This window comes from Alligator sinensis, unplaced genomic scaffold (assembly GCF_000455745.1).
Source record: "Alligator sinensis unplaced genomic scaffold, ASM45574v1 scaffold443_1, whole genome shotgun sequence".
Classification (NCBI taxonomy): Eukaryota; Metazoa; Chordata; order Crocodylia; family Alligatoridae; genus Alligator; species Alligator sinensis.
The window spans coordinates 137,828-150,587 of NW_005843404.1; the positions used below are offsets into that span (position 1 = coordinate 137,828).

Sequence of the window (12,760 nt, forward strand, 5' to 3'; positions counted from 1 at the left end):
TGTTTCTTCTCCACCTGCAGCCCTCTGCTTCCGGTGGCTCCCGTTCTCCTCCCCCGCCAGCTCTCACTCCTCTTGGCTCCTCTAGTCCTGCTTCTTCTTCTGTCCCACAACCATGTTCGTCCACTTGCTTTTCTCTCACTCTCTCTTGACCAGCTTGCCGTTCTCCCACACCATCTCTCTGTGGCTCCATCTCTCCTCTCATGATCCTCTCCATTGCCTACTGCTGCTCTGCTCATTTGCATATGCAAATTTCAATCGCACCTTCCACTGTTATCCTTTATCTCCTCCTCTGTGCCCCCGACCTCCTGTCAGCCAGAATGAGGGAGAACCAGCCTTCTGTCTGGCCACACCCCAATCTGAGCCTTCAAGAGGTCAAGAAACAATAACCCACCCTGGGCCGGAGGGGGAGCGGGACCCCTGCAGCTGGCAGCGAGCAAGGCTGGGCCGGTGGTGGTAGGGCTGTGGCTGGGCAGCAGTTGGTCCTGCAGCGTTGTGAGCCAGCCATTCAGTCGCAGGTAGGAAAGCCGCTGTGTGGACGGGGGTTGCAGGTGTGTGCTGGGTCTGCTGCTATGCTTCTCTGGCTTGCTTCCTTGCTTCTGCTTGCCCAGCTCTTGGTCTACTGCCATGATTTGACTTGCTTTCCCCCTGCCCCGTGGCTGTGGCTTTGGTCATTGTCAATGATGACGATGCTCAAGGAAAGCAATGTTTTGTATTAAGCAGACTTCTGGGCCAAGCCAGGGGGCGGGGAGAGGCTGCAAGGCCTGCTGATGGTGGGGAAAGCCCTAGCCTGCAGGCCTCTCCAGCCCTTGGGGCGCCGCTACCTGGGATGTGCTGGGCCCCTCGGCCTGGGGGGGCTCCTGGCCTGCACCCCCTGCTGGCCTGGGCCTCACAGCCCCGGGCAGGGCCCTGGGCCCCTGCCAGCGACAGCAGTGCCAGCCTGTCGGCTGTGCTGCCCAGCAGGCGAGGGGGCAGGAGCATGCCTGTGTCTCAGTCTGCGCCCCTGCCCACCTCCCTGCGTGCTGTCTGGCGGCCCTTTGCACAGGGCCCGACACCCAGGGGCCATGGCTTGTGGCTTAAGGCTTCAGGCCCGTGCTGCTTTAGGAACCAATGTTGAAGGAATTTACTCCCGTGGGAGGGGAGCGGGCACCAGGCCCAGAGGCATTGCAATACCTGGTCCGATGCGTGGAGGGGCTGGAGCAAGCTCTGAAGCGCGCTCCTGGCACCAAAAATGCATTTAATGCGTCAGTCCTCACATTGAGGACGTATCAGCAATTAAACAGATAAGAACAGATTGACATTTTATTAGTATATGTTTAGGATTGTGAATCCAAAAAAGATGACAAAGCCGGTAGGGAAATACATAGCGCCCGAGAGAAGGACTAACAAAAAAATAGAAGGGTGGGTGTGAGGAGGGGAATGCAACTAAGTTACAGGAGATGCAATGTTTAGCCAACTAAGCCTGGGGGTGGGGGAGTGGAAAGGGCAGGGGAGGGAGGGGGTTCGCGATGCTGAGAGAGAGAAGATAGATGCACACAAACCCGTTACAATGGTCCGCAATGGTGGAAGAACTGGTCCGAAAAAGTGTCTCGGTCCATATAAAGACTTATAGCGGGGGTCCTCTTCGGGTGGAGCAGGGTCATCCGTTGTTGAAGAATCCTCTTGAAGCAAAGGTCCATCTGGTACAAAGGGGGGGGTTCAGGCAGTCTCCTCTGGGTCTGGTCCAGTGGCGGTTCGTGTGGTGGGGCCAGTATACTGGCGATGGCCCGTGATGTGATCAACGTAGATGTCATGGGACCAACAGATGGTGTCGGACACCACGAGACAGCGCATCAGCTTGGCGTAGCGGCGAGAGACGCAGCAGGCACGCAGGATGCTCTCGTTGCTGGGGTCCCAGGCCCCGAGCGTTCCCACGATGAGCACGTCGATGGTCACGTAGCTGCGGCCCCTCAGGATGTCAGCCAGCGGGGCGTACTTCTCCCGCTTGCGAGCCCGGGCGTTGGTGCAGGCTTGGCGCCTGTTCTCGAGGGTGATGGTAATGTCTACGATTATGACCTTCTTGGCCTCCTTGTTGGTGATGATGATGTCAGGACGCATCTCTCTCTCGCAGCCTCGGACAGTGCGGTTCACGGAGACCTCCCCCACTGCGGCCGGGATTGCCCTCACCAGGCAGTCCTGGACAGCGTTGTGGCGGAGCTGCCCGGCCCTGGCGTGCGGCTTGCAGCTGCACAGCATGTGGGGGAGGACTTCTGCTGCGTAGCCACATGGTCGGCACCTCTTGTCTCGGTGGCCAAAGCGGACGGCCCCGCAGCTGAGGCGGGTGTGGTGGAGGAAGCGCCAATCCGTGAAGTGCGTGAAGCTCCTGCTGGGCATGAAGTCCCACTTCAAGGTGATGTCGAAGACCTTGCCCTGGTCGGGTTTGGCCCTCAGGTCGCAGGCATACTTGTTTTGGATGGCGTCCTTCAGGAACCTCTCCAGGAAGGTCCTTGTGCGGGGCGTCACTGTCACGGGGTCGGCATGCGAGGCTGGTTGCATGGAGACTCCCAGCTCTGGGCTCCTTGGTCCAGGTCCAGGCACAGCTGATGCGCTTCCTGAGGCAGCGCATGGCGTTGGAGGCTCGGCTCCACAGCGAGGCAAATTCCCCGCCGTCTCTGCTGAACTCGACCGCCAGCGAGCCGCGGAGGAAGGTGGCCAAGTCGCATCCGGTCGGGTGCCTCCCGATCCTCTTGTGGGCGGTCTCCTCAAGAGTACTTGCGGCGATGGTACTTACCGTTGCATCCGGCCAGGTCGGGAGGCAGAAGATGTGGGTGACCACCGTGATGTTGCAGAGGTCTCCCATATGGGGTACGTTAGCACCTCCCTACCAGTAGGGGATGTGCAGAACTTCATTGCTGGCCCTTAGCAGCAGGTGCAGCGACTTCTCGAGTAGCCACCAGATCTCGGCGTCCACCTTCTTGAAGGGGATCTTGGGGACTGCTGAGCCTCTCAGGATGAACGCGATGCGGGGGATGAGGAAGATGTTCACCATGTCTGTCTTCTGCCAGGGGGCCAGCAGGGATGAGTCCAGCTTGTGGGCATCCTGCACGATCCTGTTGATGGTCTCCTCCAGCGTCTGCTTGGCCCAGTGGCCGGTGGACGTCCACAGGTGGCAGTAGGCCTCGCCGTCACGTAGGTGCCTCATTGCCTGGCCCAGGACATGGCTCTTCTGCTTCCCGTCGATGTGCAGGGAGGCACACTTGGTAACACCTGAAGTGTAGGCCCATCCACCTGGCTGCCTCGGACATCACGTCCAGAGTCTGCTGCAGCTGGGTGGCATCAGGGGCGAGGAGAACGAGGTCGTCAGTGTAGGCCAGGACGCTCAACTTCTGGCTGTAGAGGTTGAGCCTGCTGCGAGCGTCTGCCACGGCTCGAAGCGGTTCCATGGCCAGGTTGAATATGATGGGGCTGAGGGGGCAACCCTGCTTCACCCCCAACCGGATGGGGATCTCCGTGGTCTCCCCGTCCATGGGGCGGACGGTCGTGGTGCAGCCATGGTAGAGCATGAGTATGAAGGTAGCAATATGGAAAGTCAGTAACCTGCTGGTCCTTAAGGGACTGATACAGGCAGTGCCGAAACACAGAAGCTTGGCACCTGAGGCATAGCCCGCAGTGGCAGCCCGCCCTAGCCCTGTGCACAGATCTGGGGGGCATACACCCCACCATGCTTGCCAGAGTGCACACAGCGGTGGGAGCCTCTCTTCCCCTGTCCCCGTGCTCCCCAAATGAGTCGCTTGTGGCCCCGTCCTGTGTCCTGACCTAGCTGGGCAGCACCTGTTGGCGCCTGCTTTGCTTTGGGACCCGGCGTGATCACCCTGCTCACCCCCTTTACCACCTCCTATGGCACTGGATACAGGACTGCTTACCTGTGTGAATTGTGATTTTGCATGAAGAGGGGTGGGGAGAAGGAGAGAGGAAGGGAGAAGCAAGTGGAACGGAGGAAGAAAGAGGCAGCATCTCTAAGTGAAAAGGGAATTGATCCTGCTGTGTTGATTGTGATGTCACACAATAGATTGTAACAAAAGTTTTGAAGTTATAATGTATGTTTTGGGATGATGTAAGTGGGATTAAAGTGGCTTCATTGTGGGAATAAGTTGTTTTATGACAAAAGGGTGGGGTTTGGAAATGACAGCAAAGAACATAAGTAAAGAGGATGCGTATGGATTTAAAAAACATTTAGTTGAGTTGCTTTATGATTGGATGGGTTCATATGGATATTTTGTAACGTTGTTTGGAGTGGTTTTATATTTGTGTGGGCAAAATATTAATGGTGTGTGATACTCTTTGGAGTCGGTTTGGTTTAAATATATGGCTATGTAATAACACTATGTGATGCTAATTCAATTGAAAATGTTGTGTTTGTGTATGTATGTAGATATCATCATGTGATGCAAATCTGTGTTGGTGCTGTGGGACTATGGATACATCTGAAGCAAGATGATGGTATTTCAGTTTGGATATACGTGGGTTTGTGTATAATTTTGATGGTATGTCATGTTGTTGGTTTTGGTTTTAGGTTTTGTTATGAGTACATATTGCTGTTTTAAAAAAAAATTAAATAAAAAAAATCTGTTCTTATTAGTTTAATCATTGATATGTCCTCCATGTGAGGTCTAACACATTAAACATATTTTTGGCACCGGGACAGGGCCTTGGAGCTTGTTCCTTCCACTCCATGCATCAGCCTGGTATAGCACCCAGCTCCAAAAGCAGTAGCAGCAGCTGCCCCAAGAAAGACTTGGATCGTGTTAGGCTCCCCTAACTGGGCCCGAGCCATGACTCCTGGCTGTCCTATTAAAAGACGGGACAGCCCCAGCCAACATGTGCGTGTGCTTGCCCACCAGGCAGTGGGGCCAGCAGGCTTGTTCATGTGTCTGGAGGCCAGGGCTCACAGCCACCCATGGCAGGCAGGCCCACCTGCAGGCAGGCTGTGCAGGTGACAGGCAAACGGGTCAGTGGCCAAGTCCATGGAGCTGGGTAGGGGCCTGCTGTGTCCCTGCTGTGTCCCAGCAGCTGGTGGGGCAGTACGGTATCAGTGGATAGTTTGCAACTTGGTCTAATGAAGAAGGTGTCAGAATTGGTTAAAGCACTCTTCCAGCGTAACTTGGTGTTGTAAGCCTCAGAAGCTGAACTAAATCCTTTGCTCTGTGCAGATGTCCTGTGTTTGCTAGGTCAACTTTGAATTTTCTGCGTCTTCTTTTGCTCTTTATGCTAATACATACCCAACCCAGGTGACCTGAGAGGCTTAATTCCTGAGCTTTTGAAGGTGAGTTGAGATGCATGGCTGGAAGGTATACTAGACACACCTGAGCACTGACCCTTCCCTGAATAGCTAGATACTATTCAGAGCTGGAAGACAGCAAACAGGGGCCTAAGCATTGTTCGGTGTGGGATGCTCAGAGGACCAATCCGGAAAGCTTAGTGTCAGCCCAAATGCTAAAGAGGTTCAAAATTATATCACCTTATCTTGGTGAACTGCTGAACTGTTCCAGGAGGTTTCGCCCATTGTCAACTGGCTTGTACACTTTGATGCTTGTGGTTCATATGGCACTTGAAACGGTCTACCTGTTTGCAGTGTCTGTGACCAATTATAGCCATTCCTTTTATTGATTGTGATCCTGCAGTAGTTTTCCACCAGGTGCTGCTGCAGTTGAGTGGGTAGATTGAAAGCTTCCAGTCCAAACAGCACCTCAAGTCTGAATCCTCTGCTTATGACTACTCTGGTCTTAACACTCTGCAAGGGCTCTATCTTACTTGCTCCCTGTCATGCTGAGCAGTCTTGAGTGTACTCCTAAGGTAAAGTAATAAGCAACTATCATTATGACACTTGTCACTTCATAACCAATCTCTCAATCACACCTGGGAACTAGAATGGAACAAAGCAGGGCAACATTGCCCAAAAAGGTTTAGTAGTATAATTTTTTTTCACCATACCTTTAAAAGCCACTGACTTGAGGAAATGTAAAGCATGGCTGGCTATGTCATAGATTGGAAACGTCTTGTCTAGTGCTGGCCAAGTAGGGACTAAGACTCTTTTGAAAACCAGGGTTAAAAGGAATGGGGTTTCTCAGCAAGACAGTGTTATTACAAAAGTCCCTGCTACAGGGCTCCAAAACTTGTCATGTGGTATGTCTAGAGGAAGTGCTTTGCCACTAGTGGTTTTGCTTTCATTTGTTTAGGGCTTCCCCCCTTCCCCGGAGTTAAGGCTGTTTTATATCCCCGCTAAAGCTTTTGAGTCTCTAAATGCCGCTTTGGTTAACACTAGCCTTCTATATTAATGTCAAGTTGTATCAGAGATGAGCACTGCACACTAGCTCAGAAGGTTACTGATGACCACTGAACTGCCAGCATGGCGCACCTTTTTCTTAGCTCTGTACCAGGCAGGGGAGGAGTAGGGGGCAACCTACTGGGAGCAGATTGCACTTCAGCGATCTATGCTAAGGCTGTTTAGCTGGGCTGCAAGTTTCTGAAGGCCATGGTCTTGAATGCGAAGAGCTTTCTTGGGTAATGCAACCTAAAGGGTGTCAGAAGGATGTGCACCCCATGCTTGTTCCATCCTATTCGAAGGAAGACCAAGCCTCCTCTTGCATGTGTGGTTAGGTTCAGCTGCATAATGAGCTAGAAAGCAGCCAAACTCAGAAGTCCACTGAGCTTGAGTGCTTAAAACTGAGTTGGGTGGGCAGCCATTTCCTTACTAACTTCCTCCCCGTGCCTTTTGTTTGCTTGCTTTGCTTTGACTGGGCAGCAAGCCCCTGGGGTTTTGCTTGCTCATGCTCATGCAACCTTGCAAAACCCTGTTTACCTCCTTGTCCTACTACCTCTGGGTTGCATGGCTTCAATGTTGTTGCACAAACTGCTAGTTTCGTGCCCCTGGAGGCTTGTCCAATCCACCTCTAGGAGAGAGTCACACACACAGGCTGGGTCCAATTTCAAATTTATTGTTTGCAAACAGATGGACAAGGGAGCTAAGTCGCTCAAATCAGAGTCGACCCCAAACAGGGTCTGAGGTTCCTTTTTATAGCTAACATAAACAATAGATTTCAACGTGTCGCGTGATTATTGGCAGGGCCAAGATTACGTCTTGCATCATATGTCTAGCAGTTACATGTTCCATGACGGTTTACATACATGTCTCATTTACATCTTAAATCCCCTCCCTGGGGCAGTCCTTAAGCCCCTCTCGGTCATCCTTCGGTCAGGGTCTGATTTCTTTACATCAACAGTTTTCCCTGTCCCTCTTCTCTTATCTCTTGTAAGGAGTTATTTATTGCATCTGTTCCTGGCTCTGTCTGCAGAAGTTTAGTGCTACTCGTAAATCTATCATTGGCCTACATGCCTTAGCAGAAGCAATTGTGATAATATGCAGAAACAATTATAAAAGCAGGATGTATAGATTATGCTATATTTTTACCACAATGTGAAGATGAGGGTGAGAAACTGAATCTTTTACCCTGCGCTAGAAAATGTTCCTGATCACTTTGCAAGGCTGAACTTAAGGTCAGCCAGACCAGGTCTTGAAAATACATATGGAGAAGGAGAACAGTCCATCAGCCCTGGAAAACCAAATATACCTGGTGAAATGGGAGACTAGAGCCCTGCCTTAATCTCTGCTTTCCTTAATTCAGCCATGGCTCCCCAGCGTGGGTTGACCAGCCAGGTAGCTGCAGGGACAAGAAGCCTCTTCCTCACTGGGGCTCCTGCCTGGCACTGCGCGCCTGTTCCCTGCCCGCCCATGAGTGGGAATGTAGGTGAGGGCCTGCAGGCTGAGGCAGGGACTTCGGCTGGAGGAAGGGATGGGAGCACAGGTGTGCTAGTACCGCGCTCTGTGGGGGCACAGGACCATGCGCTGTGGGTCAGGGGAGCAGATTGTTACAACCATGTGTGGGCGGGAGCACAAGGGCTGCGCTGTCACATGTGCGGATTCAGGGCCCTGCACACCACTAAACCCCATCTCCTCTGCACCTTCCTGCACACCCCACCGCACACACCCTCTCCACTTTGCCCTCCACATGCAATATAGAAGGGAAAGGCAGTATTTTGAGCTAAAATGCAATCGCTGCCTGGCAGAGGTGGGTGGGTGGATTTGATTTCCCAAATAGAGATGCTGCCATATCTGTGTCTCGGTCTGTGGAGGCCAGTTGGCCTGGCGTGAGGAGGTGTGGCAAGGAGGAAGCAGCTGGAGCCCTGTTCCCATGTGCCACATGGTTAGTGTCCCAGAGGGAAAGGGTCTGGGGGGTGGGGGCCTTCACAAATTCCATGGGGCTTTTGCGGAGGACCCCATTGTTGGAGCGCTGCAGGTGCAGGGAGGTGTGGGGGTGGCTGGGTGTTGGGGGATATATTACTTAAACAAAACATTTTATACTTAATGTTTCCTTCTATTAATTGGTGCTTCTTGTAATGCTTCATGTACTAGGGGTTGTAATTCTATGTATGTTGTGCCTTGTTGGACTATACAGAGTCTTCAAGCCAAACCCTGGCTATACCAGAAGGTGGTGGTCCCAGTACAACTAGGGTTGAATTTGCCCATTTTGTAGCAAGTTCTGTCTCTCCCATTCCATATAGTAGGCATCTAGCCAACATCCTCCCACTGGGAGGACATCGTAGATTCATAAAAGATGTCCTGTCTGCAATGCATTGGACGTGTCTGCACCCATTACTACACACTGCTATTCTATAATGATCTTGGCCAGGGCAACACACCAGTGCAGTGACTTTTATTAGTAAATGTTTAGGATTGCGAATCCAAAAAAGCTGACAAAGCTGGTAGGGAAATACATAGTGCCCAAGCAAGGGACTAACAATAGAAGGATGGGGGTGAGGAGGGGAACACAACTAGGTTACAGGCACTACAATGTTAGCCAACTAAGCCCAGAGGGAGGGGGAGGGGGTTCACAACGCTGAGAGAAAAAGGAGATGGATACACACAAACCCATTACAATGGTCCACAATGGTGGAAGAAGTGGTACAAAGAAAAAGTGTCTCAGTCCATATAGAGTCTCATCGCGGCGGTCCTCTTCAGGTGAAGTAGGGTTGTCCATTGCTGAAGAATCCTCTCGAAGTGAAGGTCCGTCTGGTGCAGGGGGGGTTCAGGCGGTCCCCTCTGGGTCCGGTACAGCGGCAGTTCATCTGGTGGGGTCAGTGTACTGGTGGTGGCCCGTGATGTGTTTGACATAGATGTCGCGGGACCACCGGATGGTGTCGGACACCATGAGGCAGCGCGTGAGCTTGGCATAGTGGTGGGAGAGGTGGCAGGCACGCAGGATGCTCTTGTTGCTGGGGTCCCAGGCTCCGAGCGTTCCCATGATGAGCGCGTCAACCGTCACATCGTAGCTGCGGCCCCTCAGGATGTTGGCCAGCGGGGCGTACTTCTCCCGTTTGCGAGCCTGGGCGTCGGTGAAGGCTTGGCACCAGTTTTCGAAGGGGATGGTAAAGTCCATGATCACGACCTTCTTGGCCTCCTTGTTGGTGATGACTGTCGGGACGAATCTGGCTCTCGCAGCCCGGGACGGTGCGATTCACAGAGACCTGCCCCGCTGCGGCCGGGATGACCCTCACCAGGTGGTCCTGGACAGAGTTGTGGCAGAGCTGCCAGGCCCTGGCGTGCGGCTCGCAGCTGCACAGCACGTGGGGGAGGGTCTCTGCCACGTAGCCGCACTGTCGGCACCTCTTGTCCTGATGGCCGAAGCAGATGGCCCCAGTCAGTGGCAGGCAGCTGAGGTGGGTGTGGTAGAGGAAGTACCAGTCCGCGAAGCTTGTGAAGCTCCCACTGGGGATGAAGCGGTTGCTGGAGTCCCACTTCGAGGTGATGTCAAAGACCTTGCCCTGGTCGGGTTTGGCCCTCAGGTCGCTGGTGTACTTGTTGCAGACGGCGTCCTTCAAGAACCTCTCCAGGAAGGTCCTCGGGCGGGGCGTCATGGTCACGGGGTTGGTGTGCGGGGCTGGTTGCAAGGACACTCCCATCTCCCGGCACTCCTCGGTCCAGGTCCAGGAGCAGCCGATACGCTTCCTGAGGCGGCACATGGCGTTGCGGGCTCGGCTCCACAGTGAGGCAAAGTCCCCGCCATCTCGGCTGAACTCGCCCTCCAGCAAGCCGCTGAGGAAGGTGGCCAAGTCACGTCCGGTGGGTTGCCTCCTGATCCTCTTGCGGTCGGTCTCCTCGAGGGCCCTGGCAGCGATTAGTACTGACCGTGGGGTCTGGGCAGGTCAGGAGGTGGAAGGCGTGGCTGGCCCCCGCGATGTCGCTGTGGTCTCCCATGAGGGGGTACGTTGGCACCTCCCTGCTGGTAGGGGATGTGCAGGACCTCGTTGCTGGCCCTCAGCGGCAGGTGCAGTCACTTTTGAGTAGCTGCTGGACCTCGGCGTCCGCCTTCTTGAGGGGGGTCTTGGGGACCGCCGAGCCTCTCAGGATGAACGCAATGCGGGGGATGTGGAAGGTGTTCACCGTGTCTATCTTCTGCCAGGGGGCCAGCAGGGACGAGTCTGGCTTGTGGGCATCCTGCACGCTCCCGTTGATGGTCTCCTCTGGCGTCTGCCTGGCCCGGTGGCCGGTGGGCATCCCCAGGTGGCTCACTGCCTGGCCCTGGATCGTGAGGGTGGAGTCCAGGACGTGGCTCTTCTGCCTCCCGTCAATGTGCAGGGAGGCGCGCTTGGCGATTTGTTGAAGCATAGGCCCATTTACCTGGCCGCCTCGGATGTCACATCCAGCATCTGCTGCAGCTGGGTGGTGTCGGGGGCGAGGAGAATGAGGTCGTCAGCATAGGCCAGGCCGCTCAACTTCTGGCTGTAGAGGACGAGCCCGCCGGGGCCGCCTGCCATGGCTCGAAGGAGTGGTTCCATGGCCAGGTTGAAGACGATGAGGCTGAGGGGGCAGCCCTGCCTCACCCCCCCAACCAAATGGGGATCTCCGCGGACCTCACCAGCGTGCCGGGTCTCCTCTCGGCTCCGTGGCCTTTGTATACCTTGATTACACTTGATCTTAGCCCACAAGAGGCAGAGCTGCCATACCCACCCAGGGCTTGAGAGAGAGCAGGGCCCCTGGGTCTGTCAGCCCCGTGGGCCTGGAGAGGGAGCCCAGTGAGGGATGGGGACATAGGAATAGAGGAGCTTTCCCCCAGTGTTGCCCTGAGGAAGAGGAAAAGGAGGAGGCACAAGCTAGGTTTGTGAACAAGGGGTGAACGAGGGATGCCTCTGAGGGCCAACCCATCTCCCCAGCTGCTGCTGCCACCACTGTTGGGCAAGGACAAGTCCTGTGGTGACTCTTCTGCAGCAGACAGACTAGAAACCGACCCTCAATGCCCTGTAATTGTTGTCATCATTGCCAGCTGCCTGCCTTTGCCTGGCTTTCAGACTGTGGCAATGGCTCAGGAGGCCTCCCAACAGGCAGGCTCCTCGTGCTGCTGCTTTCTTCATCCTGCTCTTTGGAGATTTACCCCCTCCCCATCAATTGACATTAGCGGTGGCAGCAATGACAATGCTTGATGAGGGTAGTATCTTCTCCTGCCTTCCTTGAAAGGGTCTGTCTAATGCTACCCCAGGCTCTGCTAAGCTGATGGAGAACAAAGGGCCTGGAAACAGGGCTCACCTTACCCTGCCATCTGCCCCACTGTGGCCTGCTGCTCCCAGCAGTGGGCCAGGCCCCTGACTGGCTGCGAGGACTTGGCCAGTGGCTTGCACCACTCACTCATCTGCCTGTCACCTGCCCAGCCTACCTGGGGCCCACCCAGTCTGCCTGCAGCTGGGCCTCGCTCCCCCAGGTGGGCATGACTGCCACTAGTGGGTTCTGGGCTCTAGCTTGCACTTCAAGCAAATAGGCAAGCCTGCTTCCTCCGCTGCCTAATAGGCAGGGTGAGGGTCCTGGCTGGGGCTAACTCACCTTGGCATAGGGCCTGCCTCCTGGGGTCAGCCAGGAGTCATGGCTTAGGTTCAGGCTCAAGCTCCCTCAACCTGAGCCGAGCATCTTGGGAAGCTGCTACTGATGCTTTTACAAATCAGTGGGAAGTCGCTCCCCCAGGGAGGAGAAGGCAGCAGACGTGGAGACCCTGCAGTACAAGGCTGATGCATGGAGCAGCTGGAGCAAGCTCTGAGGCCCCCTTCCAGTGCCAAAAATATGTTTAATGCATCAGTCCTTCTCAGATCGAGGATGTAGCAATGACAAAACTGATAAGAACACAGTTTTTATAGCAAAATATACTCATAACAGAACAAAACCAATGTCGCATATCATCGAGACTAAACACAAACTCCTATCTCTCTAACTCAAACACCATCATCTTCAGCTTCAGATTTATACCTATACACCCATAGTGCCAACATAAATAGCATCACGTAATATCGACATGCATACTAGGGCTGTGCAAAGCTTTGGCTTGCGATTTGGATTTGGAGATGATTCAGAGGCCGAATCTAAGAATCCAAATCAAATCGCTAGAAGCTTTAGGCTTTCCGCATTGAGTCGGAGCTTCGGAAAAAGATTTGGCGTTTCGGCCATAGGGTGTAATGGGGAATCAATAAAATATCTATAACTTGGTTGTCTTTTGGATGATTCGGATGAATCTTGAAGGATGGTAGCTGCTGCAGAGGGCATGAAGCCTGCCATGTTTCAGGGTGATAGGCACAGGGGTTTCTAGGAAACTGCACCTCAAAGTCCTGAAAGCAGAACTCACGTCATCTCTGTTAAGACACAGGGGGGTGAAAACTGCAGGCCTGCTAGGGCCTTCTGAGGCCTTGG

At 54.1% G+C, this 12,760-nt stretch overlaps 1 non-coding gene and 1 pseudogene across 1 annotated transcript; one reads left to right on the top strand and one right to left on the bottom strand.

Moving 5' to 3' along the window:
* Window positions 1-1,136: 1,136 nt before the first annotated feature.
* LOC112548687 lies at window positions 1,137-1,338 on the bottom strand (annotated as a pseudogene).
* A 3,229-nt stretch (window positions 1,339-4,567) lies between these two features.
* On the top strand, window positions 4,568-4,757 carry LOC112548688. The gene has a single exon (XR_003092317.1). It is a non-coding gene; the product is annotated as a U2 spliceosomal RNA (small nuclear RNA).
* Window positions 4,758-12,760: the final 8,003 nt, after the last annotated feature.